General features: G+C 42.5%; 1 pseudogene; it reads left to right on the top strand.

Annotated features, from left to right (window-relative positions):
- The first annotated feature begins 13,542 nt into the window (after positions 1–13,542).
- Positions 13,543–17,030, top strand: LOC128328858 (vomeronasal type-2 receptor 26-like; annotated as a pseudogene).
- Positions 17,031–18,434: the final 1,404 nt, after the last annotated feature.

Consider the following 18,434-nt stretch of genomic DNA (forward strand, 5'->3'; position numbering starts at 1 on the left):
TGCCACCTGCCACCCAGCCCACAATGGGCAAGCAGGTGATTTTTAATTTTTGTTAACCTTTCCCTCTCAAAAATCCCATATGATCCTAAACAGGTTTGGGGGAAAGTTCAATTGTTTTCAAATCAATTGTCAGCTTGCCCATTTTTTTAATGGGTTGGGTGGTAGATAGTACCCACCATGCCATACCACCCAACCTGCTTTGGTGTCCATAGGACCTATTCAAGGGGAAGAATGGGGTGATTGAAGTGAATCACCTCGAATCACTTGATATTTTTGAGTTGTTTCTTTGAAATGCCAGCAATGGCTGCTGCTTCAATGAATCAATTTGAGTATTTGCTATTCAACTGGAACGCAAATCAAATTGCAAAAACCAATTTGTGCACATCTCTACTATTCCCCGTGTGTTCTTTTTAGATTATGAGATTGTTAATAAATGGCACCCACCATATTTTTATTTTACAGTGTAAGCTTTTACGCTTTTAAGCTTTAAGCCTTTGCCACCACCATGGTCCTTATCAGAATCTCATCCAAACCCCCCATGTTCTCTTTACTAAAGGAAAAACTATGCTGATCAGATCAAGGGCTAACAACACTTTAAAAAGTAATATCTAGTTTGCCCTTAGGTCAAAACCTGTCCCTCTATGGAAGGAAGACAACAAAGGCAATGCTCTCCTGTACTCTTCTGAAGCGTAGCAAACCTGGGAGTGTGAAATTACAACTCTGTAGATCATATTTTAAGTCAAGCCAATTCTATGACCAAATGCATTTAGTTTCTCTCTGGCTCCTTTTTCTGCTGAAACTTTTTCTAGGCTCAAGTATCCCTTCCTATCTAACTATGTGGAAGAGAGAACATTTGCCATGATTTGACAAACATATTTACTCCTACATATCCAAAGGGAAGCCCCAAATTTGAATTGTCTATCAGTTCTCCTTTAATTATCAAAAGGACTGTAATCAATGTTACTGCTTCTCAAACTTCCTTGGGGAGTTGTGGTAGCCACGAATAATATCACCATCTGTGAAGGATGCTATAAATATACCCTGTAGCATTCAAAGCTAAGTCATGGGACCAGGAAAGGGCAAGAATCTGTCAGATAGACCATAGATACTTTGCATATGGACTCCAAGCTACAGGCCTATCAGTTGCCTGTATGATAATTCTGGTCAGATCAGTGTCATCACAGAGACACTGAAGCTAAATGTTATAGATAGGAATGAAATCTGTGCCATAAGGGAAAATTTGGATTTAGAATGGTGGTATTGGTGCTACTGTTCCTGGTAGTGCTTCTTCACATGATTTGTGAGGCTCACATTGCTAAATGTATAATAAGTGGTCCACATCCTCCACTTCATAAGTATCATCAGTCAGGAGACTTCCTTGTTGCTGGCATTGCTTCTCACACCTTCATCCTCTCTGGGCCCGTAGACTTCACCTACAATCCACCACCGCCATTGTTTGAAGAGCTTAAGTAAGGAGTTGATTATTTTGACTTAGTAATTTTTTTTTGGGTGATATTAGAATACTGCTATCCCAGATTAGGCTGTAGAAAAAGTTAATTACAATTAAGGGCCAAACCAGACAAGATATCTGAGATTCATGATTAAATGTGGTTTCACATACAAAGCAAAGTTCAGGTGGGGATTGGTCAGGCCAAAAAAATCACAAAATGAGTGAAATTGAACCCCTCCCCCCTTTTGTGGTACAGTGAACACATGCCAAACCAGTGCCCCTGTAGTGCCCCCTGTATGGGGGGCTATTCCATTTCACTCATTTTGTGAATTTTTTTTTTTTTTTGCCTGACCAATCCTCACCTGAACTTTGCTTTGTATGTAAAACCACATTTAATCATGAATCTCAGATATCTGGACTTTGCTTTGTATATGAAAACATACCTATAGGTAGTTGTATGGGTTTTATTCATATGATGCATAGCAGATCCAGTTGTGTGTGGATTGGATCATGAAAATATGAGTGGAAGGAAAGTGTTATTCTCCTTTTGAGCCCTGCAGCCCTAAATTAAATATTTCCTAATGGAAATATTTTATACTATTAATATTATCATCCAAAAGAATATTTACATACTGCTTTACATGATGATTTATATACGAAAAGGAATAAAAAGAGGATGAGAAAATATTCCCAGTTGTGAATGACTGGACTTACAATTTAAAAAGAAACACAATGGGGACCCCAGCAACCACCACAGGAGGAAGACTAATCTGTCTGGACTGAATAAGAACAATTGCTCCCCACTGCTAAATATGAGAGGGTCGACTTTTAAAAGGTGCCTCTATGCTCTGTTTGCCCAGGTTAATGGGGAATACCCAAAGCAAGAATCTTCCCTTTTATCCACAGAGAAAAACAGCCCAAATTGACTGGCTTTCAGATTTTCCTCATCCACCAGCATGACACGTTTCTCTGTGTTTACTCTATCTCATCTTCTGCCATTCTCTGCTGCATCCCTCTTATTCCTTTTGTTATCCTTCTGATGCCTGATGCAACTCTTCTAGTGCAGTGCCTAAGAATTACCAGCATATTCTAGCCTTGGCATTTGCAGTGAAGGAGATCAATGAAAAGCCTCAGCTCTTACCCAATGTCACCTTGGGATTCCACATCTACGACAGCTATTTCAATGCTAAGTGGACCTACCATGCCACAATGCGGCTCATATCTCCACAAAAGAGGTTTGTTCCCAATTATAAATGTGGCATCCAGAATAAGCTTATAGCAGTTATTGGAGGACTGGACCTGGACATTTCCCTTCATATAGCAACTGTCTTAGATACATACAAAATTCCACAGGTAGGATCTCTGCCTCTCTCTCTCTCTCTCTCTCTCTCCCCCCCCCCGTTGGAAAATTAACACTTTTCTATTTTTTTAAGCACATCCAATAAACTAAGATGAACAGACTCATTCACAGAATTTCTTTTCTTGTTGAACTATACCCATTTTACTGGGTTGAAAACTTGATTGAAAAATATCTATATGATCCATATAATCTCAAGATGCTTGGAGTTCCAGGACCACAATCCTTGCTGACATATTGGCCCATATGTTGCGCAGTGTTACACCATCATTTCCAATTGGCCCACAGTGCTGTTGACAGCTAAGGAAGTGATGCCCATCTTGCACAAGAGCCTTAGCGCACAAATACATAAACTTTGGGAGCACAACTGACATTGGAACTAATGTAAATTGCACTATTGAAGCACATGTGTGCAACTTTAAGTATTTGCACACTTGTGCTCTTGTGCAAGACTCCTGGCCCTTCCTTAGATGCCCTCAGTAGTGTGAGCTGTTCAGAAATGGGCCACTATATGTTAAATGCCTTGAACACTTGAATTCATCATATAGGCTATGTTATTTTATCTTTAGCCTTACCTTTCACATCTCTCCTTAGCTCATTTATGGCTCTGCTCTAGTGATGAATGATAAAACCCCAGGCCTTCCTTTCTACCGGATGACCCCTAAGGAATCTCTTCAGTATACAGGAATTCTCTCTTTACTTCTGCATTTTGGATGGATATGGATTGTGGTACTCGCAATGGATAACGACAATGGAGACAGATTTGTACATACTGTGCTCCCAGGGTTTTCTCAGAGAGGCATCTGTTTTTCCTTCATAGAAAGAATCCCCAAATATACGTTTGTCACTGAAATACTAAGTATGGCAGAACATGGAGCAAAAATACATGATAAATTGATACACAGCAAAGCCAATGTAGTGGTAGCTTATGGAGAATCTTATTCCATAGTATTTTTGAGATGGTTGCCATATTTATCAGAACTAGAAGATGGAACAAATAAACCAAAAGGTAATGTATGGATAGCGACAGCCCAGGTGGAGATCACTTCTTTTGTCTATCAGAGGACCTGGGATACAGAAATAATACATGGTGTTATGTCTTTCACAAAACATTACAATGATCCACCAGGATTTTACCAATATGTTGAGAGCAGCAATCCTACCATACCAAGAGGAGATGGTTTTATTCTGGACTTCTGGCAACAAGCCTTTGCTTGTGCATTCCCACATACAGTTGTGGGTGAGGTGAAGGGAAATATTTGCACAGGGGAGGAGAAGCTGGAGAGCCTTCCTGGGCCTTTCTTTGAAATGAAGATGACTGGCCACAGCTACAGTATCTACAATGCTGCCTATGCTGTGGCTCATGCTTTGCATGCCATGTCATCAGCTAGATTCAAACACAGAGCAATGGATGTGGGAGGAAGACTAACTCTTCAGAATCAACAGTTTTGGCAGGTAATTGGCTCAGAATCCTCACGCAGTACAGAACCTTGTCTCAGGACTCAACCTATGTAGTCTCTCAAAATGCTTCCTATGTTGACTCAGTAATATTTTTTTCCTGTCTCCATAATATTGTGATTAATTAAATAATAGTCTGAATTTCAATAAGCCACCTCTGTTTTCTAGTCTTTGAACTGTACAAGCTTGAAATTTGAAGGGTTAAAAATGACCCCTCTGTTGTTAGGTTGTTAGGTAGTAGGGGTGTGGATTTCATATTTTTCCTATTTCATCTTTTGCCAAATCCGAAGGGCCCCCCCAATTCGGGGAGGGTCCAAAATGGACCCTCCCGAAGCCCCCAATTTTCAGTTTCAGAGCCAAATTGCTCCAAAACCAAATCCGAATTGCGGGCTGCAAATCTCCCCGCCGCTTCCCCCCTCCCTTCCACCCAAGTCCATTGCCCAACTTCTGTTCTCCTTCCCCAGTCCATCCCCATCCTCTTCCTGCCACTAGCAGCTTTCTCTCCCAGGCGCTGGGCTCCCCTCCCCACCATTTTTGCCCACCTGCCTCCTCTGATAGGGCCTGCCACCGCTGCCTCCATACCCCCCCATCTGCCTCCTCCACCACCCACAAGAGTGAGGAGCTCTCAGGATGGCAAGCTCCCTGCTGCTCCGGAAACTGCCAGCCCTGCTTCTGCCTGCGCAGGCCTGAAGGGTGGGAAATTCAAAGAGACATCAGAACAGGCTGAGGAACTAAGGAACTAAAGGAGCGATCGCAAAACAGGTCAGAAAATTTCCCCGAAATACAAAATTTCATTTCCGAAATGGGGTCATTTCGATTCGGGTACAAAAATCTTCATTGTGTCATTTTCCATTTTTGTTAGGTATACAAAATGTCCAAAAGTGCCATTTTCAGACACAAAATGTTTTGTACCCGAATTGAAATGCACATCCCTATTATGTAGTTTCTGGGCCGACACTTCTACAGTATCATGCTTCTCCCACCAAAAGATGTAGGGGAACTCTATGGTAGTGATGACAACAAATAAAGTATACTCTTCTGACACTATTGAATCTACAGAGAGTTGTCCAGTGAAGTTTAAAAAAAAAATAAAATAGGAGCCTTTTCCACCAGGGCCCACAAAAATATCTTGAGGGTACCTCAGGAGCCTCCTGGACCTTATTTGTGGAGAACTTTGCAGGTAAAGATATTTGCTTCCATTTCAAATTGTACTCCAAACTGACAGAAACTATTGATGGAGTTGTGGCAGGTGCTTGTCCTCTTCTCATTGCATCTTTTCAGCTTCTACAATCTGATAATTTGAACACAGAAACATAGGAAGCTGCCATATACTGAGTCAGACCATTGGTCTATCTATCTCAATATTGTCTACACAGACTGGCAGCGGCTTCACCAAGGCTGCAGGCAGGAATCTCTCTCAGCTCTATCTTGGAGATGGCAGGAAGGGAACTTGGACCGTTTTGCATGCAAGCATACAGGTGCTCTTCCCAGAGCTGCCCCATCCCCTAAGGCAGTGGTTCCCAAAATGGAAGCCTCCAGATGTTGCTGAACTACAGCTCCCATCATCCCCAGCCATAATAAATTGTAGCTGGGGCTGCTGGGAGTTTTAGTTCAGCAACATCTGGAGGCTCCAAGTTTGGGAACCACTGTCCTAATGGGAATATCTTGCAATTTGCATACATGTTGTTTCTCATTTAAATAGAAACCAGGGTGAACCCTGGTTAGCAAAGAGGATAATTCATGCTTTCTATCACAAGACCAGATCTCCTCCCTTAAATGTATTATGACAGCACTCTAATGCTGCCATTATCTTCCACCTGGAATTTATCATTCTAATCCCTTGACTTTTCTTTTTGATTCTAGCTCCATCACTATCTAAGAAGTGTCTTATTCAATAACAGTGCAGGGGACAAAGTTTCTTTTGACCAAAATGGGGAATTAGTTTCTGGATTTGATGTGATCAGCTGGATCATTTCCTCAAACCAATCCTTTCATCGAGTGAAAGTTGGGAGGATGGATCCTCATGCCCCTCTAGGCCAAGCATTCATCATAAATCAGGATGCCATAACATGGAACAGCTGGTTTAACCAGGTAGATTTCAGTTCCGGGCAACTTTAGAAGTCTTCCCATTCTTAATGGGTACTGAGTTTATCTGCAGTTGATTTCATTGGATGGTGCTCAGCCTTATAAAGTACTGAGCACATGTTTTATGAATTGATGTAACCATCGTTCCTTATGGTTGTTTTTACCATGTTACCTGAATCAATTGTTTGCTACAGAAAATGAATTTGCAGTTAAGATCATTTTTGTTGCAGTGTTTAAGAATCACTAATTAGGAAAACATATTCCTTGTGAGGTCTTATTATTGAAGACCTTGTGAGGAACCCTCATAAGTAGTAATGTTGCTCTTGCTTCAACAACAACAATAATACTGTGTAATGACCCACGTATATGGTGCTAACATTACCAATACAGTCATCTCTCGCCAACCGTGAGGGTGCCATTCTGGGAAAACCACATAGTTGGCAAATTTGTGGTTGGCGAGGCATTGAAATCAATAGGAAACAGGGGGTTAGGGGAAGTGCGGTCACAAAGATACCACAAAATACAGTTAAAATAGAAAACATCACCCCTGACCCCCAGAAATCACCCCCCCCCCAATTACCAAAAAATCTCACCAAACTCGGGTTGCGGTTGGTGAGACCTTCCACAATTTCCCAGTCGTGGATACTTAAATCCATGATTGGGAAACCTGTGGTTCATGAGGGATGACTGTATTAGCAAAGCGGGCATAGAGTAATCGCATGAAGGTCAAGAATAATGACTCCCATCCTGCTTCAATACCAATGATAATGTCCAAGAACATTTTCAAGGATTCACGCTAATTTTCTCATGATTATTATTGTTTCCGTACGGATTAGGTACAGCCACTTTCATTGTGTAATGACAACTGCCATCCTGGTTATAGGAAGAAAAAGAAGGAAGGGGAGCCATTTTGCTGCTATGACTGCACTCCATGTCTAGTAGGGAAGATTTCAGACCAGAAAGGTAAGAACTGCTTTATATCATTTCAAAGGTAAGAAATTATATATATTCATATCATACCTGGGCTATGACATGCACATCCAGAAGACGGTGCCTATGAAACAGGACTGTAAAATTACAATCCTCCAACTGTTTTTGGCCTAGGGATGTGCACGGACTGAAGTTCATGCACAGGTTCAGTGCCGAACCAGTTTGGCTTTGCTGGGGGTGGGGGGTGGGAAGAGGTGAACGGGATCTTCAAAAAGGACAAGAGCAGGTCCTTGATTGCTCTCCGCCACCCCATGCAGCTTCCTGCTGCAGTTATGTTCCTTCCAAGTACCTACACATGGGACCGGCACATGGCGTCAGTGCATGTGTGGACACCATTTGCTTGATGAGCAACACCATGTGGACTATGTCCTTACAACACTTCCAAAATCCCCAGCCCCAGTTGCCAATTGCCTGTGGCCAATATGAGATTATGGGATTATGAGGTTATGGGAGTTGTAGGCCAACTTCAGGAATGCTGAAATTGTGCAGCCCTTATATAAAAACATATATACCTCAGGGTTATTTTCCTTCGCTGTTAGAAATATTGGTTGACAGCCAGATTATTGACAGCCAGACCAAATATTGGTTGACAGCCAGATTTGTGAAGGCCTGGGAAAAACTGGGGCAGCGAGGGGGGAGCCTCATTTTTCCAACACAAAACACACTTTTCCCTTCATTTCCCACCCATTTTTACAGGCCTCCACATCTCTAATTCAGACTAAGTAACTCAGTAATGCTACTGAGGAGTTACTGTACTCCTTAATTTACTTAATTTCAATAAGGTGAATAATTTAGGATTACTTAATTTCAATAGGGTGGATAATTTAACCAGGATGTCAGTCATTAATTATTACTAAACTTCTTCAACATGACTTACATTGTAAAAGTGAAGGCAACAGTTGAAATATTCTAAAAATATTAATCCCCCCCCCCCAGTTCAGGTTATTCTGGTCACTTTCTTGAACAGGATATGTCTTGTGGTATGATAGAATGCACAGTATTATTTGTTCCTAGTTCTCAGAAGTCTCCGTGACTGTTTGAGACCCCACAGCTATTAACTTCTACTGGACTTGAAGATTCATGCAACCAAGAGCGTCATGTACACCTGGGGCAGGTGGTAAATGAGCCACAGCTACAGCTCATGCCCACTAACCTTTTACCGCCCCAGCTGCCTTGCTCTCTCCTTTCACCTTCTGCCACATTAAACCCAGGTGCATGAGTTGGATATTCTCTTGGTGACCCATCCATCCTGTCCATATGGGCCACTCCTGCAGGGAACATTGTCCTGTCAGAGGTACTACAGATATTCCTGTCCATAATGAGAACAATGAGATTTAATAACATATCATTGTCCTAGGGAATCTGACAGGTCATGCACTAGCTTTAGGATTTTGCTCAAGATGTATTAAAAGTGCAGTTGCAATTGATCAATCTTTATTATGGTCTTTGACCAGCATAAAGTAGATTATATTAGAGGAGCATTAAAATGACATTAAAACAAGTTATGGCCAGAATTGTGAGTATAGAGGCTAAAAGCTTCACGCTGTTATACAGCTACTGTTAGAATATGGTGAGCTATCTTAAACTGCTGTTAAAACGAGTAAAATCAGTGTAAAAATGGTAGAATGGGCGAGACTATATAAAAGGCTTAAGTGGTTAAAGTCTTAAAATCTGGACATCTTTAGTCTTAAAACTGTCTGTAAAGCTAAAAATGTGATATAACTATAAAATGCTATATGAAATGATAAGGCTAAACTGAGACTGCGCGCTGTGTTGGGCCTGCTTAGATCTTGCTGCCTGTCAAGACCCAATGAATTGTACAGACTTTTGTGCAGAACTTGGCAAAATTATGTGTGATAACAAGGTTGGAGTCAGAGAGCAGAAGGGAGATGTGGAATTTGACTTGAGCAACCTGGGGACTTGCTTAATGGCAGAAGGATTAGAGTTATACAAGTGTCCCTGTAAAAGGGGCAGTGGAGGAGGACATGCTCTGTTGTTTCTAACTGCCCAGAATTGCAGGGGCACAGGCCATCAGATAAGGGGGTCTTCCTACATCTGCCTTATAGCACAGCTGATGGGAGGGCACCACAGCGGGCCAGGGTGAAGGCCCTTCTGTGTTTGGGGCTTCCAGCTGTGTGAGGTATACAGCAGGAGATGCAATGTATCTTATTCTTTCATTGATGTGGAAGTTCGGGACCCTGTCTAAATTAGTCTAGTGCTCTATGTCCATTATGCGTTGTTTGATTGGTGTTTTTGCCTGTTCGTAGCCCATGGAAAGTGAGAGGGGAGGGGAAAGTTCCATGGATGGCATTTTTGTCAGAAGTGTCAGTTTCCAGGTGTACTGGTAGTTGACCTGTAGTGTTAGGTGGGGCTAGATCCAGTGGGACGAGGTACCATCTTATCCAGTAGTTGAATATGGTCATCCAAACCCTGGGCTCCATTTTCACCAGACCTGCCTCTAGACATAAGCTAGTGTTAGTGACACACCATAGGGATGTGCAAACAGGTTTGAATTTGAATATGTTAGGTTTGAAGGTTGGAACATGAACCAACAGGGCATTGAATTGGTAATGCTGGTCCGATTTCAAACAAAACAGAACCTGGTTCTATTCGAACTGGTTTGAGGTTCCAAAACTCAGTTAGGTGGTGGCACCCATGGGTGCCAACTACCATCCAAACCCCAAAGCAAAAGAACACTCCTATGATATTTAATGTTTTATTGATTTTTTTAAAATTTCCCCCATAGGGTATAACTTGAACTGGCCCATTATTCCCTATGTGGAGCACCTAGGGAGAAAATCCAAGGGTGGGTGGTAGGTACTCAGTGGTACCTACCACCCACTGAACCCCAAAGCAATTGGACACTCCTGCTATTATTAATGAATTTTTGAAGATTTTTTCAATTTTTGCATTTCTCCCATAGGGAATAATGGGGATTTGATGCAGCCACATCCCCCCAATTTGGGGAGTGCCTGGGCACCCAAAATTGGGTTTTGTGGCATGGCAGGTATGGCCACAACCCCCTCCAGGAAGCCCCAAGTTGGTAGGGTTTACGGTTTTTTAAATATATATATTTTAAAGATTATAGCCTGTTTCAATGCAATGAATAGGAGTCCCTCCCCCATTCATATAAGTAGAACAGTGTGAGACGTGACCTACTGACCGTAATTGCTATGAACTCAGAGTTCACAGCAATTAAGGTCACACAGTGTTCATTGCATTGAAAATGAGTTTGAAGTTGAAGTTATGAGTTTGAAGGTGCTTGATAGATGACCTTCGGGGTTGCGCCTTACTTTGAGGGATGTATCATCGTGTAGGATACAGATGAGGTATAGCAGGCACCGGTCAGTTGAGGAGGCTTCTACTTTTCACCAAAGTTTAACTCGTGAAATAGAATCAAATGCAGCCTTGAGGTCTATAAAAGCTGTGTATAGGAAGTTATGGTATGGGTGGAGTATTTCTCAATTAGATGGCAAAAACTACCACGCCTACAAAATCAACACAAGACCATAATCTGTGCAGGACCTGCTCAAGCAGAAGAGGCAATGTGAACAACTACTTAAATGCAAGAAAAGAGATGCTATGAAAGTTACCTGGTCACGCCTCATCCAGGGAGTCAGATCCAATGATTCAACCTCATTCTCGAGCATTACAGCAAATCTCCCTGGTAATGGTCCAACACACCTGGACAGTTACTTTCCACCAGCCATATGGGGAAAGTACTTCCATGATCTGTAGTTAGGCAAGAGTTAGACCTCTTCTTAAGAAGCCTCCCCTGGATCCCTCAGCGATTGATAGTTATAGACCAATCTCCAATCTCCCTTTGTTGGGCAAGATGATTGAGACGGTGGTGGCCAACCAGCTCCAGGCAGTTTGGAGGAAACTGATTATGTAGACCCCTTTCAAACTGGCATAGAATGGGCTAAGACAGCCTTGGTTGACCTGATGGATGACCTTTACCGGGGAAAAGACTGAGGGACTGTGACTCTGTTGGTTCTCTTGGATCTCTAAGCTGCATTCAATACCATCAACCATGGCATCTTTCTGGGTCACCTGGGGAAGTTGGGGATAGAGGCACTGCTTTGCAGTGGTTCTGCTCCTATCTCTCGGGTAGATTCCAGATAGTAGCGCTTGGTGACAGTTGCTCCTCAAAACAGGAGCTGTTATATGGATTCCCCCAGGGCTCCATTCTGTCACCAATGCTCTTTAATATCTACATGAAACCGCTGGGTGAGGTCATCAGGAGATTTGGTGCTGGGTGTTATCAGTATGCTGATGACACCCAAATCTACTTCATCACTGCATCAGGAAATGCTGTTCATTCCCTAAATGCCTTCATACAGGCAGTAATGGCAGTAATGGGTAGGATGAGGGATAACAAATTGTTGTTGTATTGTTTTGTTGTAAAATGCCCAGAGACTTGCATTTCGGGCAATATACAAATACGTTAAATAAATAAATAAATAAATAAATAATTGAGAGACATTTATTTATTATTTAATATATTTATAGTCCGCCCCTCCAGTACACTACTAATCAGGGCAGCTCACAACAATAAAATGTAAAATAACATTAATAAAATTAAGTAAACAAGTTAAAAGTCCAGGCTAAAACCACAATCAGAATTAAGTTGCACATTAAGGCCTTTTGGGATATGATATATAATGAGTTGAAGAAATTTTTTAAAATGATAATTTCCTAAGAGGCCAAAATCCTTCCTGCTGGGAATAATGCAAGGAGAGTTCTCCAGAAGAAACTTAACATTTTTAATGTATGAAACCACGGCAGCTAGAATAGTATACGCACAGAAATTGAAAGATAATAAAATGCCCTCAAAAGAAGATTGGTTGGTAAAAATTTTGGAATATGCTGAGATGGCAAAACTTACAGCACTCATAAGGGATGAAAACTTGGAATGTTTCAAAGAAGATTGGGAGCCATTCTTATTTTACTTAAAGAACTATTTTTCCAATATGGACCTTTCAGCAGGGTTTGAAATTTAGTAACAACAGCAGGTTGGGTAGGGTAAAATCGAGTTTGCAATGTGGAGTATATGTGCTTTGAATTATTTTAGCAATGGTAGGTTTGTATAGCTAATATGAACCGTACAGATTGGTAAGCGGGAAGTCAACATTTACTTAATCAAATGTAATTGGATTGTTACGATATTGTAAAAACCAATAAAATTTTAAAATGCAAAAAGAAAAAAGAAAAAAAGAATTAAGTTGCACATTAAAAGTTATTTTAAACGCTGAACATTAAGAATTTTTTAAATTAAAACTAAAGAAACTGCCAGATATAAGCAAAGATGGAACATTTAAAAGCCTCTTTAAAAAGATGTGTTTTTGTTGTTTTTTAAAAACACTGAGGGAGGGAGTATAGCAAAGCTCTTCAGGGAGGGTGTTCCCCAAAGCCAAGGGGCCACAACCAAAAAGGCCCTGTCTCTAGTCCCCTCCAACTGGATCTCTGTTAGTGGTGGGGCCATGAGCAGGGCCTGAGTTGATGAGCAGAGGGCCCTGGCTGGTTTATATGGGTGAATGCAATGCAACAGGTACCGCAGCCTCAAGCCATGTAGAGCTTTAAAGGTCAAGATCAACACATCTGGCCGTATTCCTAAAGACTGGGGGCTATTGGTGAAAGCGTGAACGTCCATGTTGCTGTCACTGAGCTCAGGTTCTGGATGGTAGAGGAAGGCTAGTAGTGGCTCTGCTTTCTTTTGAAAAGCAGCAGGCGCGTAACAATGATCAGGCAAGGGGAGACAGTCATCTGGGGGCCCCACAGCTTAGTGGGCACCCAAGAGACATGTCACATACCTCCCCTACCCAGTGCAGACCCCAGCTTCCTTGATTACTGCAATTTTTTTAAAATGTAAAAAAAAAATTCCACCTTTGTTCAGAGGCATAACTGTAACCACACACTATAACAAGCCATTATCTTCCACCAAACAGATAGTCCTGGAAAGCTCATGGCAGGTTTTCCCCACTGCTACCCAGGACATGGTGGCCCTGGCACAGCACCATTCGCCAACTTCAGGGGGCATCATGGCCATGCAGCCACCCTCCAAACTGGCTGGCTGAGGTCCAGCTGCCCTCCAAGCCCTGAGCTGCACCCTGTTTTCTGCTCCCACAATGCTCTGGGGTGCTCTTATTTGCATGCCTGCCTGCCTGCCACAGCTTCCTGCTCACACAGTCCCACCCCCCGGTATCTGCTTAGCAAGGCTTTCCGAGGAGTCAAGGGATTCCTTGATCGCGTTAGGCAAAAGTTTCAAAAATTTTCAGAGGCTGATCCAAATTTGCAGCCCCTCAGGGGTGAAGACAGAGAGAAAACTTCAATCCCTCACTTCCATTTCTTTTGGAGGGAAGAGGAATGACACTTCTGCAGGTAGTAAAATTGAAGGTGTGGGTTATGGGTTTAGCCGGGGAGCAGAGTTCAGCAGAATAAGAGGGGAATCCTTAAATGCTAAATGGGGCTCTCCACCCCTATCTCCCCCGCAAACCTGAGCTCCACTTTTAGATTTCATAAAGTGCAGGCAGTTGGGGCTCCTAAAACAAGCCCTGCCCTTCCTCCTCTGGCTTTTTGCTTACCTCTGCCTGAGAAATTGTTCTGTAGGATTAGAAAGAAAACTTACTGTTTGACACTCGTTTACTTTGGGTTGGTCCTAAATAAACCTCATTTTGGTTTGCAGATTTTCCTTCTGCTCCTACACCAGCTCCTAAGATTTTGGAAAAGACCCCCCCCATCCCCCCCCTTTTAAAGTGAAGATTGGCAATATACAGACATGCCCCGTTGCCACAGAAGATTGTTTTAACAGGAATTGTAACGCAGGCAGGACTATGTGGAGACAACCCAAAGTAATTGAGTGACATCCATAAAGCTATAAAAGAGGAAAGGAAAGGTTGTGGTCGAGTTGGTGTCCACTCCTGGCAACACAGAGCCATGTGGTTTCCTTGGTAGAATGCAGGAGGGGTTTACCATTGCCTCCCCCATGCAGTATGAGATGATGCCTTTCAGCATCTTCCTATATCGCTGCTGCCCGATGGTGGAGGGGGGGGGGCCCATTTAAGAATCTTGTCTCAGGGCCCACTCCAACCTAGTTACGCCCCTGAAAAGCAGCAAGTTGCATTGTCAGTTCAGCAAAATCTGAGTCTATGGACTTTTGGGTTTCACTCTGTTCAGCTTTGGGAGTGTTAATCTGCTGAAGCTTAGAGAGGATTGAGTTAGATTCAGGCCAGTGCTGCGTTTGCAGCACAGCCAGGAGCGGCTCTTCCGTGCCTTAAAGGCAGGGAGAGCCTCTCTTGGCTGCTTTGCGAATGCAGCGCTGGCCATCTAACTCCCCAACGCGACTGTGCGGCCCCATTCAGGAGCTAGATCGAGGCCAGCGCTGCGTTCGCAGCATGGCCAGAAGCGTCTCTCCCTGGGAAGAGCCGCTCCTGGCCATGCTGTGAATGCAGCGATGGCCATTTAGCTCCCAAACAGGGCCACGCAGCTCCGCTTGGGAGCTAAACCAACCCCCCGCATCTGACGTCAGATGGGGGCATGTCGGGGCTGCAAGGTGCGGGTTCTTGGATCCCCATCGTCCAATGGTGGCTACACCCCTATTGCCTTGGCTGAATGGTGGTCACCATGATGGTCACTGTTGGGGCTGTTCCTGGTTCTTTTCTTGACTTCGTTCATCATGGTTTTTCTGGAAGTATTGGCCCAGAAGGGAAGAGGCCACTGTAATGGTAGGAGCTCATGTGTAGAGCTAGCATGTCGCCATCTTGGCTCCTCCATATTAAAGGTGAAGGGGTGGGGTGGCTTCAGTGATCCCAGTGGCATATTCAGATTATTACCTGGGATTACAAGGCTACACAAATGGCTTTTATTTACCTATTGTTTCATTAAAAACAATCCCAAGATGGTTTACACTATTAAAAACAATATAAATCTATTACCTAATAAAAACAAAACACATCTTGAATTTTAACATTAAAAAATCTATTTTAAACATTAAAAACATACTTATTTTTAAAATACTTTGTTTTTTACAATATTTGTAACACTGTAGAACACAACATACAGAGTAGCAACAGGGAATTACAATACATTATTTCTTATAACATTCTTATATGAAATATAGGAAATATATTTTAAAATAGCATTCTTATATGAAAGCCTGAGTAAAAAGCCATTTTAATAGTTGCCCTATAAATGCAGACTAAGAACAGATGCTTACTCGGAGAGCCTTCCAAAGCCTGGGGGCAATGACCGAGAAGGCCCTGTCCCACATGTACGAAAACCAAGTCTTACTCATCATTGGCACATGGAGGAGAGTCTGCTCGGATGATCTTGTCAGGCAGAGGGAAACCTTTGGGAGCAGGCAGTCCTTCAGATATCTAGGTCCCCCAAACCAATAAAGGCTTTAAAGGTCAAAACCAGCAGGCTCAGAAACAAATTGGCATCCAATGTAGCTCTTTCAGAATGGAGTGAAATGGTCCCATTGGGCAACTCCATACAAAGCCCTAGTTGCTGTTTCCTGCACTAGCTGCATTTCCCAAATATTCTTCAAGGGCAGCCTCACAAAGAGCACATTGAAGTAGTCCAGCTTTGACATGACTGAAGAGTGGGTAACTGTAGCCAGAACTGCTTTCTCAAGAAACGAACACAGCTGGCACTCTATCTGAAACTGTGCAAAGGTATTTCTGGTCACCGCCTCTATTAGTGTATAAGGAACAGTTATGGCATGCTGGTGAGATACATAACATGCATACAACAATAAGAATACATCTTCAACCTTGTCTTTTTCAGATATGAATGACTGTTATGAATGTGAGGACCAATACTATCCAAATAAAAAACAGGATCTATGCATTCTCAAGAAAATAAGTTTCTTATCTTATGAAGAACCTTTGGGAATCATTTTAGCCATTTTTGTTCTTTCTTTCTCTTTGATCACAGTTCTAGTTCTGAGAATGTTCTGGAAGCATCACAACACCCCCATCATCAAAGCCAACAACCGGAACCTCACCTACACTCTTCTTAGCTCCCTCTTCCTCTGCTTTCTCTGTGCATTGCTATTCATTGGCCACCCATGGAAGGTGACGTGTCTCCTCCGACAAACAGCTTTTGGCATAGTCTTCTCAGTGGCTGTTTCTTGTGTGCTGGCAAAAACCATCATGGTGGTTCTGGCTTTCATGGCCACCAAACCAGGATCCAGGATGAGGAAATGGGTGGGGAGAGGACTGGCCAATGCTGTTGTTTTTTCATGTTCCCTTATTCAAGTCGGCATTTGTATTGTGTGGCTGGCAACCTCTCCTCCACACACAGATGCTGATATGCACTCAAGAGCTGAAGAAATTGTATTGGAATGTAATGAAGGGTAATCTATCATGTTTTATTGTGTCCTGGGCTATATGGGCTTCCTAGCCCTTGTCAGTTTTACTGTGGCATTTCTGGCCAGGAAGCTACCTGACAGTTTCAATGAAGCCAAGTTCATAACTTTCAGCATGTTGGTCTTTTGCAGTGTGTGGTTATCCTTTGTTCCAAGCTACCTGAGCACCAAGGGAAAAGACATGGTAGCTGTGGAGGTCTTCTCTCTTTTAGCCTCCAGTGCTGGGCTGCTGGGTTGCATCTTTCTTCCCAAATGTTACATTATAGTGTTGAGGCCTGAGTTGAACAACAAGGAACAGCTAATAAAAAGGAAGAGCTGAAATAATATTTCTGTGTCCTTTTGCTTAGAATGCAACCCACAGAGGTGCAAGCTGTAACCTATGGTGGCTTGGAGGTATTTCTATCCCCCACTCCATGAGTTTCTTTGTCAGTGTCTGCCCTGTGTGGACCTTCCATAAAGCTCTTCAAGTGTGTTCTAGTTTAAGACTGAATTAGTAATTACCTATAATGAAAGTAGACTGATTCAGAGGTTTCAAAATTGCACCAATGTAGTCATGTAAAGCAGCATGAAGGAGGAGGAAGTGCCCCACTCCTCATGCTTATAGTCATGATTGCTTATCAGAAGCAAGCTGGATCAATCCAGCCCTGCAACCACAGAAGTGCCCGCCAGCATGCGTAAGGCTCTTCCTTCTTTAGACAAGCCCTGCTATAAGTGTGAGCAATGAGGCACCCTGCTGATTGATTCAGTGGTGGTGGGATTTCCTCCACCTTTGCCCCATTGTACATGGCCACAGTGGTTGATTTTATAACATCTGAATCAGGCTAGTGTCATGTCCAGATGCAGTATTTTCCCCTCAGCTTCTCTTTCAGCCGGTCTTCTTGAAACCCACAAACTTTGTCAATTATATCTAATATTTACTTGGTCTATTTTCCATGGTCAGTTTCACTATCACAGGATTTTCAATATTAAAATACCATATGACCTGTATGATTTTCTATAAGCTATCTGAAGTTTTTCCTCCCAAGGATCCCTTTTTACAATGATCTGTGTCAGAATATCCCTTCAGAGATATTCTGCATACCAGAGAGGGAAATACAGATGTCCTCTTCTCCATTCCTGGTGGATATGGAACGTTTGAGATCCTGGATGCTTGAACACTCAAATTAAGAATTCCCAAACTGTTATGAAGGAATTTTAGTTAAAAGTCTTACTAAATTGGGAAGTCGTGTAGGTTTTTCAGAAAGAGATAAGAAATCAAGAAGCAGCTTTGCTAAAGCCATCAAAACTTTGTATCCCTTATGAAACCAGAAATAACGTATTGTATGATGTGTCTTCATATGGTATGTAGACAACATTAACTTAGCAAATGCGACATCAGTGTGTCCCATGAGTTGCGCATCAAGATCATATGCTCCATTCGAAAAACTATTAATCGTCATTAGAAGCAGAAGAGTTATCAGTCAAATTTAAGATATTTTATTTTTGTCTTATGGGGAATGGGGCCATAGACTAGTGACAGAGAAACTACTTTGTTTGCAAAGGGTCCCAAATTCGGTCCCTGATATCTGCAGGTAAGGCTTGGAAGCATTTCCAAGAGCCGCTGCCAGTCAGTGTAGACCAGGGTGAACAACTCAAATGCTTCAATGGGACAGAACCAAGCATGACAGAAGGCCCATTCACACTCATGCAATGAGGTTCAGATCTGTAAACAGATACAATCATTC

Source organism: Hemicordylus capensis, chromosome 6 (genome assembly GCF_027244095.1).
Source record: "Hemicordylus capensis ecotype Gifberg chromosome 6, rHemCap1.1.pri, whole genome shotgun sequence".
Classification (NCBI taxonomy): Eukaryota; Metazoa; Chordata; class Lepidosauria; order Squamata; family Cordylidae; genus Hemicordylus; species Hemicordylus capensis.